Here is an 18166-nt window from a genome sequence, read left to right as displayed (position 1 = left end):
ATAGTTTGAATGTGTTATGCAGTCAGATTGAAGTTCAGCACTCTGCAGGAAATTATCTGTAGTTCCAGCCAGGGCTGTTTGTCTTGACTTCCACAGCTGCTTAAATTTATTAACAAATTTTATGGAAGCCTAAAGAATTAGAGAGGTAGTTTTAAAAGAGAATTGGATGGGGGCACAAAGAATGTAGTCTGTTCTTTTGCTATCTTGATGTGTGATCTTGCTTCAAATTATTTCTGTTTATCTGTAAATAAAGGGAAAAATGATAATTGTGTCCCCTCTAACCCCTTCCTATTATGGCATAGATGACTAGGAACTGTGATGAAAAGAACTTCAGAAGATGCTGCATAAGTCAAACAATAAAAACAATTAAGAAAGCACTATTAGTTCACTAAAAAAGTTAACAAAAGAAAGACTGGCGAACATGGTTTTTTTAAAAAGAAAGCACTATTATGCAAAATGATGTTGTTTAAACTCTTCACTTTTAGGTAGAAGCCTTTGTATAGAACCATGGGGTAATTTGAAATTCTCTTTTCCTTTTCTTAAATAAGCTTTCTCAGCTTGGAAGTTAAAAGATGATTAGAGGTATTTAAATTTGCGGTTAAGTGTGATCAATTCAGAAGGCAGTGTGAACAGAGAGAGGGTTTATAAGACTGTCGGTCCTTACTGAGTGGGGAGGGTGTGGGTGGGTAGATGGTGTTGGTGTCCTTTGTTAAAACCTGGAAATGAAAAGCTAAAACCAACACCAGTTTAAAAAGCATCATTCACAATAACTTCAGGATGTACTTACATCACTTACAGTCAAAATATAAAAAATATTTGGATAAGGTTGAAGATGTATAAAGAGGGATTTCCTAGAGAAGACAGGTTTCTTAGAAAGCTAAGATGCAATACTGACTTATTTTATTCTGAATGCCATGAATATATGATATATGTTGAAAAAAATCTTAAATCGAAGAATGGTAAAGTACATTGTGATGAAAGATGTACTACATCCCAGTTCTCTCTAGCTTAATACAGCATATTTGAATAATTGTGATTACTATCTGAAGAATTAATCTTTCTAATCTTAATTTGAAGCAATTCTGATTTTAAATACTATGAAGACAAAAGTAAGACTTTTAGTTAATTAATTGAAACTATTTCCTGGTGAATTAAAAGAACTTAATACATTTTAACCTTTCAAAATCAGAGCAATACCAACTACATATTGTTTTATATATGGTAAAGTGCCTTAAAATATATTTTCTAAAGAAAATATTTTGAATAAAAACTTGACTTTTACATATTAATTTATAAGTAAACTCTATTCCCAAATCAAGGTATCTAGGGGTTATGTTTTAATATGAAAAATATTCAAAAAGTTAAAAAGTATGTATTGAGAATAGTTCTCTTTTGTCTTTTATACCAAAGTTTTAATGTTTACCAATATCAAACCTGCTCGAGTGTGGACTGATGTTATGGGAATGGGAAAATAAGCTTTCTTGGAGATAGCATACCAAAAAGAGGCTTAATCTTGTACTAACAAAATAATACTTAAGTACTTAAGTCCAGCTATAAGATAGAACATTAAAGATATCAGTTGTATACATTGTTTCACAACTTTGAATATATTTCTCTGAAATATAAGAAAACTTTCATTATTTCATATATATGTGTGTATGAGTATGTGTATATACATATTTAAGTCTTATTATTTTGGGTCAAACAAATAGGTGGATCTTTTGTCAGCCATATGGATTTGCCAGAACACAGGATGAATGGCAGAGAGAGAGACCACAGTAAAGTACACCCATTGCAAAACACACACAACTCAGGACAGGGATGATACAGTAATAGCTAATAATAAAGAGCTATTGGTAATTGTTTTTTGATAGTCGTAAGTAACAAAATTGTAATTTAAATTTTTGTTTTCTTCTTTCTCCTCTACTTTCTCTTTGTGGTACCACTTATCATTTGAGTTCTCTTCTATAATGTTCTCCAAATTGATTATGAGGTATTGTTACATAATTGATGAGATACAGCATAGATAACCATAAGAAGAAATCAGTCCCATTACTTTCTAATAACATCTAACTTTTGACCCTTAATTAGCACTGGCTTGATTATCTGATTTTCTCCAACTAATTTTTGGAGGCTATTGTCTAAAATAAGAACTAGCTTCAAATAATGACAATATCTCATCCTTAAAGGTGATCAAAGAATGTGTTTTAGTCTGTACAGACTTTTCCAAACAGGATTCTAAAAATGTTTTGAGCATTTGAAAATAAACGTAGGACCTCCCAAGACGATCTCTCAGAGAAACAACACTCATGTGGAAAGAGAATAGTTTTAAGCAACACTACTTTTCCATATCTTTGTCTCTGAAATATTTCCCATATACATATAGTACATGTTACTGAAATTTAAGTATGTATTTCCCCATAAGAAGAAATGAGCCTTCTTCTGTGAGCTGTTACACACTCTCGGCTGCTGGACTCTCAGGACAGCTGAGCTCTGGCGGTTTCCTCTCACCCTGGGAGCTCTTCATCCCCGTCCTGAGTTGTGTGTGTTTTGCAATGGGTGAACTTTAGTGTGGTCTCTCTCTGCCATTTATCCTGTGTTCTGGCAAATCCATAATGGCTGACAAAAGATATACCTGAATAGTACTTTGTTATGAAGTAACAAACGAAGGGTGTCATACTGGGTGTTAAAAAGCATTTTTAAGCAGCTTGAGGTGTCTCAAAGAAAAAGAGTCTGAAACAGCCAGGAGGCCTTTAAGGATTGGTGGAGTCTTTTGATATTATGAAAGGCATTATAAACATTACTGAAGTCTTGCAGAATCCACAGATAGTTGTAGGAAAGGTAGCAGAAGATGACTACTATGTAAGGGTATAGTGAATTCAGGGTATTTGAAGAGAACAATTGCTGAAATAACAAAGCATCTCCACAGGGGCTATGCTAAAACAACTACATATAGATTGATTTAGTTTGCACACCTATTTCAGGAATGCACAGCCCCCAACCTCTCGACCAGGACTAAACAGGATATTCATGCAATTAACCTTTACGCTGGCATAAAAGCATAATAATAGTCTGTGATATGGAGTGGGGAAAGCACCCAGATTTGCTGTTTATCTCTAAGTGAAGCACAAACATATATAATTTGTCTTTTTTTTCCTTCAGTTACAAAAAATAGTAATCCCCTAAGTGGAGGAAGTTCTAAGGAAGGTAGATGAAGCATTCTGAGTGAAGAGTAGGAATTGTACAATACAGGGGCTTCCTGGGATCTTGTGTCTTTTGTTTGCTTCCAATTCACCATGAGGTTATTGCAGTTAGCATTTGTTGTGTTAAGTTATGGATTATATTACACAATTAAATTAAAATAATCTTACAAACTATACATATAACTTAAGGTTGAAAAGGTTCCTGCAGAGAAAGTTTGGTTTGAAGATGTTACTAATGATATTGTAGGGCCAACTTTTCTCTCCTCATAGTAGAGGTCTTCCTAGTCACATTACAACATAAAAATAATGATCTAATTAGAACTCTTCTCCAACACATTACTAAATAAAGTGATGCAGTGCTGATTTAATTAGAGTTGACAAGAAATTGGTCAAAATTCTTAAAATTATCAGGACTTTTTGAAATATGGATTTATATCTACTTATGTTAATGATAAACCTCATCCTGAGTGTGTATTATGGTTTTGAGATAAATAATTCAACAAATCTTTATCAAGCACTGTTTCAGGTGCTGGGGTACAGTGAAACAGACATACTTGTTCTAGTGGAGCTTTCTATCAAGACAATAAAGACATTTATACATTATCTCAGGAGGCAGTAAGCATAAGGCGAAAAAAAAAGAGGAAAAGGGTAGGGGGATTAGGCGTGCTGGGTGTGGAGCAGTTGCTGCAATTTTAAAGTAGGGCTGTCAGGACAGGCCTTAAAAGTGACATTTGAGCAGGGACTTGAAGGAAGTATAGACGTGGTATACTACCCTCCCATGATATCTGCATGCCATGTATTCTCTAAATTGGAGTTTATTTACAGTTACTGAAGACAATATTATGAAAATGGTAGGCTCACACTGTATACCAGTTTGAATAGCTATATAGAAGAAAGGAAGACTAACATTTATTAAATGGCTGTTTGGACGAGGTACTGATTACATTATTTTGTATAATCCTACAAGGTAAATATCAGTCCCGTTTTATAACCAAGGCTTGGGAGTACCAAGTATCTTGTTTACAATCACATAGCTAAGTAAATAAATAATAGAACTGGTGCTAGATATCTAACCCTAATTCTTGACCTCTTTTTATAATGCCAGGCACTACAAAAAGTTTCATCAGTTGATCACAGCTGCTAGGAGAGTTGTGTTGAGAAACACTCTGAGGCCAAATTCAGGATCCAGTGAAAAGAAATACTTGATCAATGTCGACAAAAGAGGAGGGAATGGCATCATGTGTATCTGTTTATCTGTATGTTGTCATGCTAGTTCTTGAGATGAACATCTCAAAATCAAATAAAAGGTAGTTTAGATATAATGATGTAGTTCATGAGCAGTATTTTGAAAGGACCCATATTTCTTGTATCAGTCATGTTCTTTCTGAAACATGAAACTTCCCTTATACTCTTTTATACTCTACCTTTCTAAGGAATAAACTGTTATTGATGTGGCCCCAACTGCATTTCCATAATCCTTCTTTGCCTTTTATTTTGTTGATGTGGTTTACTCTGCCTAGCACACTTATACATCCCATTAAAATTGCCCGTATTTCAAATTACAGCTTCCTAGTAAAGTAGAATGCTTCTCTAGGAGGAATGTCTACAAAGAAAGGCTGGATGTCAGAGGTAATGCAGAAGGAATAACTGTACTATATTATAGGGAATAACAATTTTAATTAACCTAATTGCATGTTCTGGGAACAGTTACTTAAACTATGTGAAATTTTAGTTTCCTCATCTCAATTACGTCAGATTCTTGGATATTAGAATGTGCTTTGTAATCTAGTATCTTGTCATTAAAAAAAATTAAATGTTTTGTGCATGCTTGAAAATAAAGTGTATTCTCTAACAATTGAATTCAGAGTTCTATCATTAGCTAAAGCATGTAAGTTGTATAGTTCAAAACGTATGTACCTATACACATCTGTCTTCTTTGATATATCATTGTTAGGAGAGGTGAGTTAGAATTTCACATCAAATGGTAGATTTGACAGTTACTCATTCTGTGTTTTGAAATTATGTTTCCAGGTGCATATAAATTCAGAATTGTTAGGGCTTCCTAGTAAATTTTTCTTTTTGTTTTTGTGTAATGATTCTTTTTGTGCCTATGCACATTTGCTTTAAGTCCTATCCTAACTGATATTAATAGTCTGTATCAACTTTCCTTTGGTAAGAATTTGAGTGGAAAAATTTTTTCTGTTCATTTACTAGCAGTTTTTTTATGATATGTTCTTATGTTTTAGGTGTTTCTCTTATAAATAACATATACAAGGTTTTATTGTATTAATTCAACATGAGTATTTTTTTAATTGGTAAATTTAGTTGATTTATATTAATTTCTGTTGTTATTTATTATCATGTCATTTCATGCTTTCTAGTTACATCAGCTTTTCTTTGCCTCAATCTCTTCCTGAATTCTTTGCATTGCTTAAGTTTTCTATATCTCTTTTCTCTTTCCCTTGCTATTGCTTTGGAAGTTACACATTCAATTTTATCCTTTTGGTGGTTACCTATACATTCTATTGAAATTTTTATTATGAAATATTTTGTACATACAAAAGGATATGTATAATGTACATGTGTTATAAAGATGAATAAAAATGAATACCTGTATAACAAATACACAGCTTTAAAAAATAGAATGTCAATGACTGGACTGAAGCCTTCAATGAATCATTTCTTACCATCCTTGCCAGAGATAATTACAATCCTGAACCTCTAAAATCATATTTCTATTGTTCTTCCTTGTACTTTTATTATGCATATTACACATACACACACACATACACTGTTTACATGTTTTTGAACTTTAGCACTCATACTGGATGTATTCTTTTGCAACTTGCTTTTTCTCTTCTACATTATACATTATATTTGTGAGATTTATCTTGATTGATATGTTTATCATATTAGTTATGATATAAAGGATATAATTTATCCTAATTCATTCATTTTATATTTTTAAAATTTCCTGGTCAATTTGGCTACAGGTTTATCAATTTTACTGATTTTCTGAAAGAATTATTTTTTGGTTTCATTTTTTCTATTGTTTTCTATTTAGTTAATTGTTAATTGTTGCTCAGATCTTTATTATTTATTTTTTGCTTATTTTGAGCTTAATTTGCTCTTCTCTTAGCTTCTAAATATTGACAGCTGAGGTCACAGGTTTGAAATCTTTCTTCTTTTCTAATATAGATGTTTTTAGTGCTGCAAATCTCCCTCTGAATATGCCTTTAGCACCACCACACATATTTTGATATATTGTATTTGCATTTTTATATAGTTTAAAATACTTTCTAATTTCTCTTTTGATTTCTTTGACTCATGTGCCATTTAGAGGTTATTTAGTTTCCAAATACTTAGGGATTTTCTACATGCCCTTCCTTTTGTTACTTTCTTTTGAATACTTTCTTCCTTTTGAATACTTTTAAATATATTGAGACTTATTTTACTTATTTATTATCATAGTAAATGTTCTGTGTATACTTGAAAATAATATGTGTTCTGCTGCTGATGTTGGGTGGAGTGTTATATAGACATCAGTTATAGTGTCTTTCAAGCCTTCTGTATATTTGCTGATTTTCTGTATAGTTATTCTATCAATTTTGATAGAGGAATATTGAAACTCTGGGTATAATGGTGAATTTACTTACCTCTTTCAGTTCAATCAGGTTTTTCTTCATGTATTTTGAAACTTAACTATTACATTCCTATGTGTTTAGAATGGTTATGACCTCTTTAGATTTATGAAATGACTGTCTTTATGCCTGATTATTGTTTTTGTTCTGAAATTTACTTTCATATTAACATAGCACCTCCAATTCTCTTTTGATTAGTATTAGGGGAGTGTAACTTTCTCGTCATTTTACTTTTAACCTATTTGTGTCTTAATATTCAAAGTGGGTTTTCTATAGGCAGCATACAATTGGGTCTTGTTTTTTCACCAAATTTGATAATTTTTGCTTTTTAACTGTTTTAAAATACCATTTGAATTTAATGTAATTATCAATAATCATTAGGTTTAGAGTTGCCATTTTGCTATTTGTGTGATCTTTCTTTGTTCTCTCCCCATTTTCTGCCTCCTTTTGGATTATCTTTTATGATACTGTTTTTTTTTTTTTACAACTGCAGAAGTATTTTAATCCATGTCCATGGAGATCTTATTATGTGATACAGCATTGTGAGGATAACATAGATAGCACAGCATGTCCCACTTTATTTCTCAAACTTATTTGGCAAGTCAAGTCTTCTGGAGGTTTATCAAAATTAATATATTTCAAGTTATACAACAGCTATATCAGGGCAAAGAATGATTAGAAAATACATATAAACAAAAAGAAAATTAAAATCCTATTGTACATAATGAAAATAAGCCCTATGAATCCTAGATCAGTTTTGACTAAAATAATAGAATCCAAAGCCTTTAGATTAGCATTATAGCAAAGGTTAATGGATATTTGCATAGTTACCAGATAGAATTAAACTTTTATGTATTTCATATTTATGATTCTATTTTACTTCCTTTGTTGGCTTATTAGTTATAGCTTTTTTGTTATTTTAGTGTTTGATTTGAATTTATAGTATTCTTCTTTAACTTATCACAGCTTACATTCACGTATTATACTACTTCATACTTAGAAGCACCTTATGATACTATACTTCCATTTATTTCTTCCCAGCCTCTGCCTGTTGTCATACATTCATTTTTTACATGTTATACATTCCATATCACATTGTTATTATTTTTGTTTATATTTTAATAACATATAAGCAAGGAAAAATATTCACTCATATAGTTACCATTTCTGGCGCTTTTTATTTATTTTTATTTTTTGAGTAGGCCCATATTTCTATCTGGAATCATTTTCCTTCTCTCTAAAAGACATTTATTAATAGTTCTTGTAGCAGAGGTCTACTGGTGATGAATTCTTTTAGCCTTTGTATGTCTGGAAAGTCTTAATTTCATATTAATTAGACAAAAAACATCATTGAGATATAATTCACATTGAAATAATTCACCCATTTAAGGTGTACAGTTCAACAGTTTTAGTATGTTCACAAGTGTGTGCAACTATTACCACAGTCAATTTTAGAATATTTTAATCACCTGAAGAAGAAATCTTTTATTCTTTAGCTACTGCTCCCTATCCCCTCATTTCTCCCTGCCCCAAGTCCTAAGGAACCACTATACAACTTTATGTCTCTGTAGATTTACTAGATATTCTAGACTTCAGTAGGACTGGAATCATATAGCATATAGTCTTTAGTAATTGGCTTTTTTAACTTAGCATATTTTCAAGGTTCATCTATATTACAGCATGTACCAGGACTTCATTCCTTTTTATGGCAGAATAACCCATTGTATGGATATATTACATTTTGTTTATCCATTCATCCATTGGTGGATATTTGGGTTGTTTCCACCTTTCAGCTATTATGAGTATTCACCTTTATTTTTGAAAGATATTTTCCCTGGATATAGAATTGTGGTTTGACAGTTTTTTTCTTTCAGCATATTGTAGATATTGTTTTTGCTTGCATTTGTCCTGATGAGAAATCTGCTGTAATTGTTATCTGTAAGTAAATGTATCTGTTTTTTCTAGCTGCTTTTAAGATTTTCTCTTTCTCACTGACTTTATTACATGACTTGGTATAGTTTTTTTATTATGTGCTTGGGGTTTGTTGGGGGTTTGTTGAAGTCTTTGGATTGGTGGGTAATAGTTATCATTAAATATGGAAAAATTTTTGCCAGTATTTCTTCAAATATTTTTTCTATCCTTTCCTTTCTTGGGAATTCTAGTAACAGGTATACTAGGTCACTTGAATTTGTTACACAGCTTAATGATATTATTTTCTTCCTTCCTTCCTTCCTCCTTCCCTCCTTCCTTCCTCTCTTGTTTCCTTCCTTCCTTCCTTTCAAGTGTTTTTAATCTGTGTGCTTATTTTTGGATAATTTTTAATGTATGTCTTCAAGTTCACTGCTGTTTTCTTCAGTAATGAGTAACCTGTTATTTATTTCATCCAATACATTTTTCATTTCAGACATTGAAGTTTTTAATCCCTGAAAGTTTGATTTGTTTAAAAATATCCTTTAATGTGTCTACTTAGCATGTTTAACATTCTCTCTCTAAATATAGAGGTTTTATGTATAAATATTCTTCTGAATGTATAAAAGGTAGTTAGAATAGCTCTTTTAATGTCCTTATCTAGTAATTCTAACATCTATGTTAATTCTTTCTTATTTTGGTTGATTGCTTTTCTCCTCACGCTAGCATACCCTTAAATTTTAAACATGCATATTTGACTTAATAGTATCAATATCAGTCACTATCTCTAACTCCCTTTCAAATAATAACAAGATCAAAGAGCACTTTAAGTTCACTTATTCCTTTCCATTACATATTTTGCTGTCATGTATTTTTGTTCAACTCTGATGTAAATTAACATAATTTTTGTGTTGTGTAGTCAATTTCTATTTACTGTTACCCACATATTTGCCAATTTCTTTGTTTATCATTGTTTGAATTTCACTTAAAGGTTTTGGATTTGATTTTCTTCTTTCTGTAACATATTAAATAATTCCTTAAGTGAGAATTTATTTGAAGTATATTGTCTGTAATGATAATGTCTGTCTTTGTTCTCATTTTAAAATCATAATTTAGCTGATTATAGAATTCTGTGTTCATATACTTTTTTCCCTTAATCTTTTGAAGGTATTATTCAATTTCTTCTGGCTTCTGTTTATGCTGTTTAGAAGACCATTTTCATGACTTCAAGACCCATTTCCTGAATTTTATTCCTTTCTCAATTATTCCTTTCTTAATTATTGCTGCTTTGTGAGTAATCTATGTTTTCTCTCTGGCTATTCTAAAGATATTTCTGTTTATCTTTGGTGTTCTGTTGTTTCTTACACTGTGCTAATTGTGCTTTTAATTTCACTTATTTGAGACTCATTGTGTCTTGAATTCATCAATTCTGAACATTTCTCAGCCATTGGATTTTTTAAAAATTATTTTTAAATTTGAGATTTAATTCACATACCATGAAATTTACCTTTTTAAAGGATACATACATTTCAGTGGTTTAGTCTATTCTCAAAGTTGTGCAACCATCACCACTATGTATAGCCAGACCACTTTTATCACCCCAGAAAGAAACCTTATATCCATTAGACATCACTCCTAATGCCTCTGTCTTCAGCCCATGGCAACTACTTTCTATCTCTGTGCATGTTTGCCTACTTTACCAATTTCATATAAATGGAATACTGAAAGTGGCATTTTGTGTCTGGTTTCTCTCACTTTGCATGACGTTTTTAAGGTTCATCCATGTTATAACATGTATCAGAACTTCACTCCTTTTTGTGGACAACTAATATTCTTGTGTTTGGATATTTCATGTTTTGTTTGTTTATCAGTTGATGGGCATTTGGGTTATTTCTACTTTTTGGCTGTAATGAATAATGCTGCTATGACTATTCATAAGTTTTTGTGTGGATGTATGTCTTCAATTTTTTCATTAATGTATCTGATGTTTTGTTGAGTCATATGATAACTATGTTTAACTCCCTGAAGGATTGCCAAGCTGTGTTCCAAAGTGGCTGCACCATTTTGGCAGCCATTGTCTCTTGAATATTTCCTTTCCCCTATACTACTTCTTTCCTTCTTATGGAATGCCTCTCAAAGAGATGTTGGAGTTTTTTATTCTATTCTTCATGTCTCTTTACTTTTTTTTACATTTTCCCATTTACTTTTCTTTACATTTTTCCATTCTTTGTGCTTATTCCTCAGATTGATCTTCCAGTTCATTCTTTTTTTTCCAGCTGATTTAATCTTCCATTTGACCCATTTCTTGAATTTTAACATTAAAATGTTTAAATTTTCACTTCTAAAAGTTCTGAAGTTTTGAAGCTTTATAGTATTTTTCTCCATTGTCAACTTACTCTTTTTCTTAGTTTTTCAACAGTCTCCTCTTTTATGGGTTTACTCCTTTCTCAGTATTCTCTTTCAGTATGTTGTTTTATTTTGAGTTCTTAGATGTGGACTCCTGCTTAGTATGGATAGTTTACTCATGTATTTTATTGTGAAACTATCTTTATTGAGGCTTGTTTGCTTTTGCTTTTACCTGTTGCTTCAGAGAGATCACCAACCATAGCTCATTCATTCTAAATTTGAGGCCTCCTAAACCATGCATGTTATATTTACTTTAGCTCCCCAAATATGGGAGGCACAGGTCTGAGATTTTGAATTTTAGGGGAAGGTCTTTTTCTTCAACTTAAGTTCCAGGAGACAGATAAGCTTCTTTGTTATCTTTTCCTGGTAAACATATTTCTTTTCTAGTTTATTCCTTTTCAGAAAGAGCAGACATTTGAGGGTCTTAGATTTATCCAAGGATTCTCAGTTCCTCATGTTCACCCAAAGCCTTATGATTTTTTTCCTACATGAGTGGTAAAACCTAAGTCTAAGTTGCAGGGACCAATTTTCCCTCAAGGCAGGTAAAGCTCCTCTCCATAGTTCAACAGTCTCTTTTTTGGTACCTAGGGTTGATTTCCTTCCTTCTTTCCTCCCTCCTTCCCTTTTTTTCTTTCTTCCTTCTCAGTCACACTTTAAACACAATGTTTATTTTATTTCTTCCAGCATTTCTAGGTCTTTGTAGTGGACAGTTCATTTTTTTAAAATTTTGGTATCATTAATCTATAATTACATGAAGAACATTATGTTTACTAGGCTCCCCCCTTCACCAAGTCCCCCCCACATACCCCTTCACAGTCACTGGTGGACAGTTCATTTTTGTTATCTTAGATCATTGTGTTGTCAGAAGTTCCAGTTTCCTCACCAGTAATGAGGGGAAAATAATTTATTTACCTCCTAGAATTTTCAGGATTAAGTGAGATAATGTATATAAAGCACTTAGCATAGTGTCCAGTATGTAAGTTCTTAATAAATGTTAATTATTATAATTATTAATTAATATAATTATTAACACTGACAATCTCTAGATGAGAACCCAAATCTACATAATGAAAATTACTAAAATGCATTTAAAAATTAATATTTTGCTCCCTTCCTAGAATGTAATCTTGGCTCATTTTAAAGTTAGCTCCATTTTTTTTTTTTTTTTTTTAAGGCTTGGCTACAACTACTTTACTTCTCATTCTCACATACACTTTGGAGGGCAAATTGCAGACATTTCAGCCTAAATAATTCAGCATCTATCATCTAAGGACAAGACATCTCTTAAATAACCCAAATACAATGATGACACTCAAGAAATTTAACATTGATACAATAACACTGCCATCTCGTATACATTAAAAATATCTAATGTCTATATAAGTATCATAAAACAAGGTTGTACACCTGAAACTACTGTATTATGGAAACTATATTTCAATTTAAAAAGATGTTTTAAATGTCTAATATCCAGTTTTCCCATGTTGTCCCAATAATGTCCTTTACATCCAATTCATTTGCTCTTTTTTTTTTTTGAGAGGGCATCTCTCATATTTATTGATCAAATGGTTGTTAACAACAATAAAATTCACTATAGGGGGGTCAACGCTCAATGTACAATCATTAATCCATCTCAAGCCTAATTCTCGTCAGTCTCCAATCTTCTGAAGCATAACAAACAAGTTCTTACATGGTGAACGAATTCTTACATAGTGAATAAATTCTTACATGGTGAACAGTACAAGGGCATTCATCACAGAAACTTTCAGTTTTGATCATTAAAGTTAGCTCCATTTTTAATAAAATGGAACACACAAAACTTATTGCTTGAATATATACTACCTTGTATTTTATATCCTTAAGTGTCTTGTCTCACTTTTATCCTACTCTGCTTAGCATGTGGGTGGGTACACAACAGTATTTGTGGATATTTGAAATGTGTATTATTTTCATTTAACAGATAAATTTAAATTCAATTCCTTATAATGTGCCTTATTTTAATAGTTTCTTTATAAAAAATAATCACATTTTAAAATGACATACTAGGATGAGATAATTTGAAATTCATTTTAATAAGAAAAAAATTAAACTCTCAGTCTTCTAAAATATTTACTTACCACAAGATGTGAATTTTGAAAGATATTGCATGGATTATTAAGAGACTATCTGGTTTGCTTCTATCTACTTAGGAATACAGTTCTTTTTAACAAATACATATCTGATGAAAACGCTGTGTAGAAATGATTTTCATGTTCTTAAGACCGAGTATTGATGGAAGAAAGAAAGAATGTATTTTTAAGTTGAGTGTTTATGTGATGTTGAAATGGATGCTGTTATGCCTGCTTCCTCTCCATAACATATTGTGTTTGTGGTTCAGCCTGTGTGTGTATGTAGTTCCACTTTTGTTAATGTGTCTTCATTTCTGAAGGGTCCCCACCAGTAAGATGGCAAACTTCCGGCTTCTCTTCGGGGTCCTCGGTTCCCGCCAGCGCCACCTGAAGCCCAATCACCTCTCGCCCCCCTCCCAATCCCAGCACCTAGCCACCAGCCACCAGCCCCGTAGAAGTAACACCACAATCACCCTATGCCCCTTCCTATATAACCCAGCACCTTTCCCTAATAAAGCGGAATTCTCCGGTGAATTGCTGCTGTGTGTCACTCCTTTCCTTTCAATTTCTTGGTGAGATGAAAGCTGACCTAGAGCCATGGTCATTCCTGTGCCAAGTTGCAACAACAGTGGTCACTGAGCAATTACTATGGCAATCTGACTGGTCCTAAAGGGATAGTTGTGTTAGACCAAGATCTAAAATAATCTGTAGAAGGGGAATGGACTGCAATGCAGTTTGATCTTGTGTCAGCGTTTAACCAAAAGAACCAAATTTGTAAACATAACTCACTCTGCATAAGGATAAAAAGGCTAGAAAACATTTAAATGCTGTTTTTCTACTCATTTGCTTTTTCTTGACCATTTTATTTTAATACTGAAATATTGGTAGAGCTCTAAGAAATGACATAGTTGACAGTGTGGTGTCTCTGTCCAAATAAAGTGCTTTTTTTAGGAACATCAAAAATATTTTTGAACTGGTATGTAAATAAAAATCTTATTTTTTTCTTTTTAAAACATGATCCTAAAATATTTATGAGGTGCTTCACTGATACAGATTATTCTTCACTGATACTATACAGATGAAAATTTGAAAAAGTGACAAGGTATGTAGCAGTAGAATATGTTTTTATGCTTTTTTCCAAAGGGAAATAGATTGGTACTGATCCATCCACCTTCTCTCCTCTTGCTACATCTACTGTTTAGCTATGAGATTTTTGGCTGGAGTTAATACACAGCTGGAAGCAAATGAATATTTTGCCTTTCTCAAAGCCATTTTGTGTTTGTTTCTTTATCTTCATTCTTTCAGTCATCCAGCATATCCTGAGTACCTGTTCTATACCAGGCATTGTGGTGGGTGGTAGAGGTGCCTTACTGAACAGGACAACCTGATCTCTCTTGATGAGTTTCTACTCATGGACAATTTTTTCTTTATCTTTTCTTTCATTCTTGTATTTCCTGTCATTTTCTTTCTGCACCCATTCTCTTCCTTACTGTATTTCTTTCTCTCATTTTCTTTTCTTCCTTTCTTTGTCAGGAAATTACTAAAGGTTCCCCTTCCTTCTTAAGGCTTGTTTAGGCTCAATAGATGAGACTCCTTTCTCTGCACTACATTCTTTTCCCGTGGGAATTCAAGGACATCTATAACTTTTGGCCTGACTTAGCTGTGTCTGTACCTCTTCTGAGGAAAACTGGTTGCCAGCTGATGAGTGTATCATTTGCTCTGCTGCCATGGAATCATATTTGTCTGCCTTTCATTATTCTGCCAAACTGTGAAGAGTGAATCCTTTGGGGAAAGATATCTTCCTGTCTCTGTCTACAAGCAATCATTTTTTGTTAGGACCATTTTTTTAGAAATTGGTTTTTATATCGGTGTATCTAAATTTATCTTCAATTTGGTTCCATTGGTCACAGAACAGTTTACCTTACTGGTTAGGTATTTTCATTTCTGCTGGGCTTCCCTCAGGGAATATTGTGAATATTTTCCTGCAATATTTTTATGAAGGGGTTGAGTAGGCAAAGGCCTAATAATGTTCAGATGTGGCCATTGACCTACTGCTTTCAGACACAATGTAGTAAGAAATCACTGCAATTAGAGTCACAAAAGACAATAGATAAGGATATGCAAGCTGGCTTCACAAGGCACAGATGAATCAGAATTATAGGATTTATTTTTATCCTGGAAGAGTTCTTTTGATCTGGTGCTGGCTTCTTAAAGTTGAAGGACAGAGTTGTCAAATGACTTGCTAGAAACCACACAGCAGTTAATAACAGGGTTGGGGCTAGAACCCACATTTCAAGTCCCAGTTTTCTTTTGTACCTGGTAGAATGTAGGAAGTAGGTATAGAGAAATTATCTTTTGGTAGGGGGGAATTATCATTTGATAGAGGAGGATTTGTCACACCCACAGGCATTCAGACTTCAGTACTCTTCAACTGAAAATCAAGAATCTGGCTTCATATGATTCCTGTGCGAAGCAGCTAAGATATTGAAAAGAACTGGCATAATAATATTAAGTGCTGCCCACTGAATATCCATCCAGACTGTGTGTGTTAGTTTCTATAGCTATAGGGTTTATTTTATTTTTTTGTCATTAATGTTGGCTATTGCTTAGAAGAAATATTTTTCCCTAACCCTAAGTGCTACACTTACAGGTAAAGTTGGGGAAGGTGAATTTGTTCTTTGGGAGTTCAGAAAATAAGTGATGCAATGAAGAGTTCTGGATATGAAAACCACAGGACAGAGGAGTTTGAACTTGAACATGGCATCCAAGTTCATTAAGGAGTCCAAATTCATAAGGGGTGAACAAACTCAATTAATTCTTACTTGAAGTGGCTTGGTACAGAGTTTAATCTCAGCTCTGAGGAAGTCATTTGGATTCCAGCTTTCCATCTCTTGAGTAACTAAGAATCATTTTTTCTCCTTTCCATTGGTATCAATAGTCATTTTTATTGGTATGGTAGCCAGGCTCCAAGAAGGCCCTCAATGATGCCTTTCCTCCTGGTAGTCACAACCTTGTGTAGTCCCCTCCCCACTGTGTCAGAGTTGGTCTGTGTGAGCAATAGAATATGGTAGAAATGTTATCTCACTTGTGAGGCTACCTCATAGAAGACATTGCGGTTTCTGCCTTGTACTCGCTTGCATCCTTTGCTCTGAGGAAGCCAGCTTCCAGCCCATGAGGAGGACACTTAGACAGCTCTGTGAGAGGTCCACATGGCAAGGAACTGAGGCCTTCTACCAAAAACCAGTGAAGGACTGTGTGGCCTTCCACGAACAGTCCTGTGAGTGAGCTATTCTGGAAGCGGCTCTTCCAGCCCTCGTTAGACTTTCAGATGACTGCAGCACAACTGACAGCTTGACTAGACAGGAGCCACCCGCCCAGAACCACCCAGCTTGGCCACACTCAGATTCTTGGCCCCAGAAACTGTGTGAGATGATTAAGGCTTCTTGTCATAAGCTGCTAAATTTTAGGGATAATTTGTTACACAGCAATAGATAACTAATACAATTGACAAGACCAAAGTTGAACATTCTCAATTATGAATTATAAATAAAGCAATTATAACAGTAATAAATGTAGATGTTTTTATTAGGAGATTTGAGCCTTAGAAAAACCAACACTGGATCTATACATGGCTTGTATTCAGTATTTTCATTTTATTAAACAGGAAAGTGGGGAAAGGTTAAATGAGTTATTGGAGGAAGTGGTGGTGGTGACTACTTCAAACATACCTCCTTTCTTTTTCTACTTTTCTTTGAACTATGGCTCTGTTAAAGTACTAGTAAAGACTAAGTCCAAAACAACATCAACAAATTCAAAAGAGAGAGCTATTGCTTGAGGAAACATTTATTTAATATTAAATTATTAAGTTATTTAACATTTAAATGCAATGTTATTTATTTACTATTAAAGCTACTGTTTCAATATTTAATCATTTCAAGTGGTCTGAGCCATTTCATCTTTACACACAGGTCAATTATGCCACTTTCAACTAATAAATGTGGAGTGAGTTTTCATGGATCATTTAACTCAGGCCTAGATATGACTATTTTTGATCAATTCAGCAAGCACCACTTCAAAAACACCACTGCTGGTCAGGGGATACAAAAATAAATAAGGTATCTTTGCCCATGAACAGTTTGTAAGTTGCTGGTGGTGCAGATAGTTTCAAAAATGTGGGAAGAGTTCTGATACAGGTATTCACAGGGAATAGGTAAATATGGAGGAGGCACACTTAACCCATCTTGGAAGTTCAGGGAAGACAAATAACTTTCTCAAAGAGACACAGCTAGCTACTCTGTAGCATTTTGGATCTGTCCAGACTATATTTGGGCATCTTGGTAGTAACAAGATTGTAGGCTGGTTGCCTATTACCTTTCCTGTGTTGGGAAGGCGCTCTCTGTTGTTCTGCAGAGATCTTTTCTACAAGCATTATTCACTGAGGTATTTATTATTCAAACTTTTTTTTCCAGTCAGAATAAATGGAATGGGACAGAGACACTAAGAATAAGAAATCTTAAAGTATGAAACAATGCCCAGGAAGGATAGAAGTGCTGGAAACATGAATTAGGAGATTGAAGGATGTAATGTCAAACTGTAAGAATAAAATATTGGGGGTATGGAATTCTTAAAAATATTTATTAAATAAATCTTCTTAGTGCTTTGTCACACGTATTTCTAACCACTTGTCAGTAAGAACGTTGTGCCAAAATGCTGCTTTGACTTTAAGGAAAGGTGACACCTGTGGATCAATTTGGTCGAATCTGAAACTTAATTCTCTCAGTTTGAACAAGCAAGTTTCTGACATTCTAAAGCCAAGGCCAACATCTTTCATGAATGAGGCAGCAGGGATGAACAGGCCTTTCATAACTTCATTTTGAATTCTGCCTGCAAACCAGAGGTC

The sequence above is a fragment of the Manis javanica genome, chromosome 4 (assembly GCF_040802235.1).
Source record: "Manis javanica isolate MJ-LG chromosome 4, MJ_LKY, whole genome shotgun sequence".
NCBI lineage: Eukaryota > Metazoa > Chordata > Mammalia > Pholidota > Manidae > Manis > Manis javanica.
Note: the sequence above shows the minus strand (reverse complement) of the source record.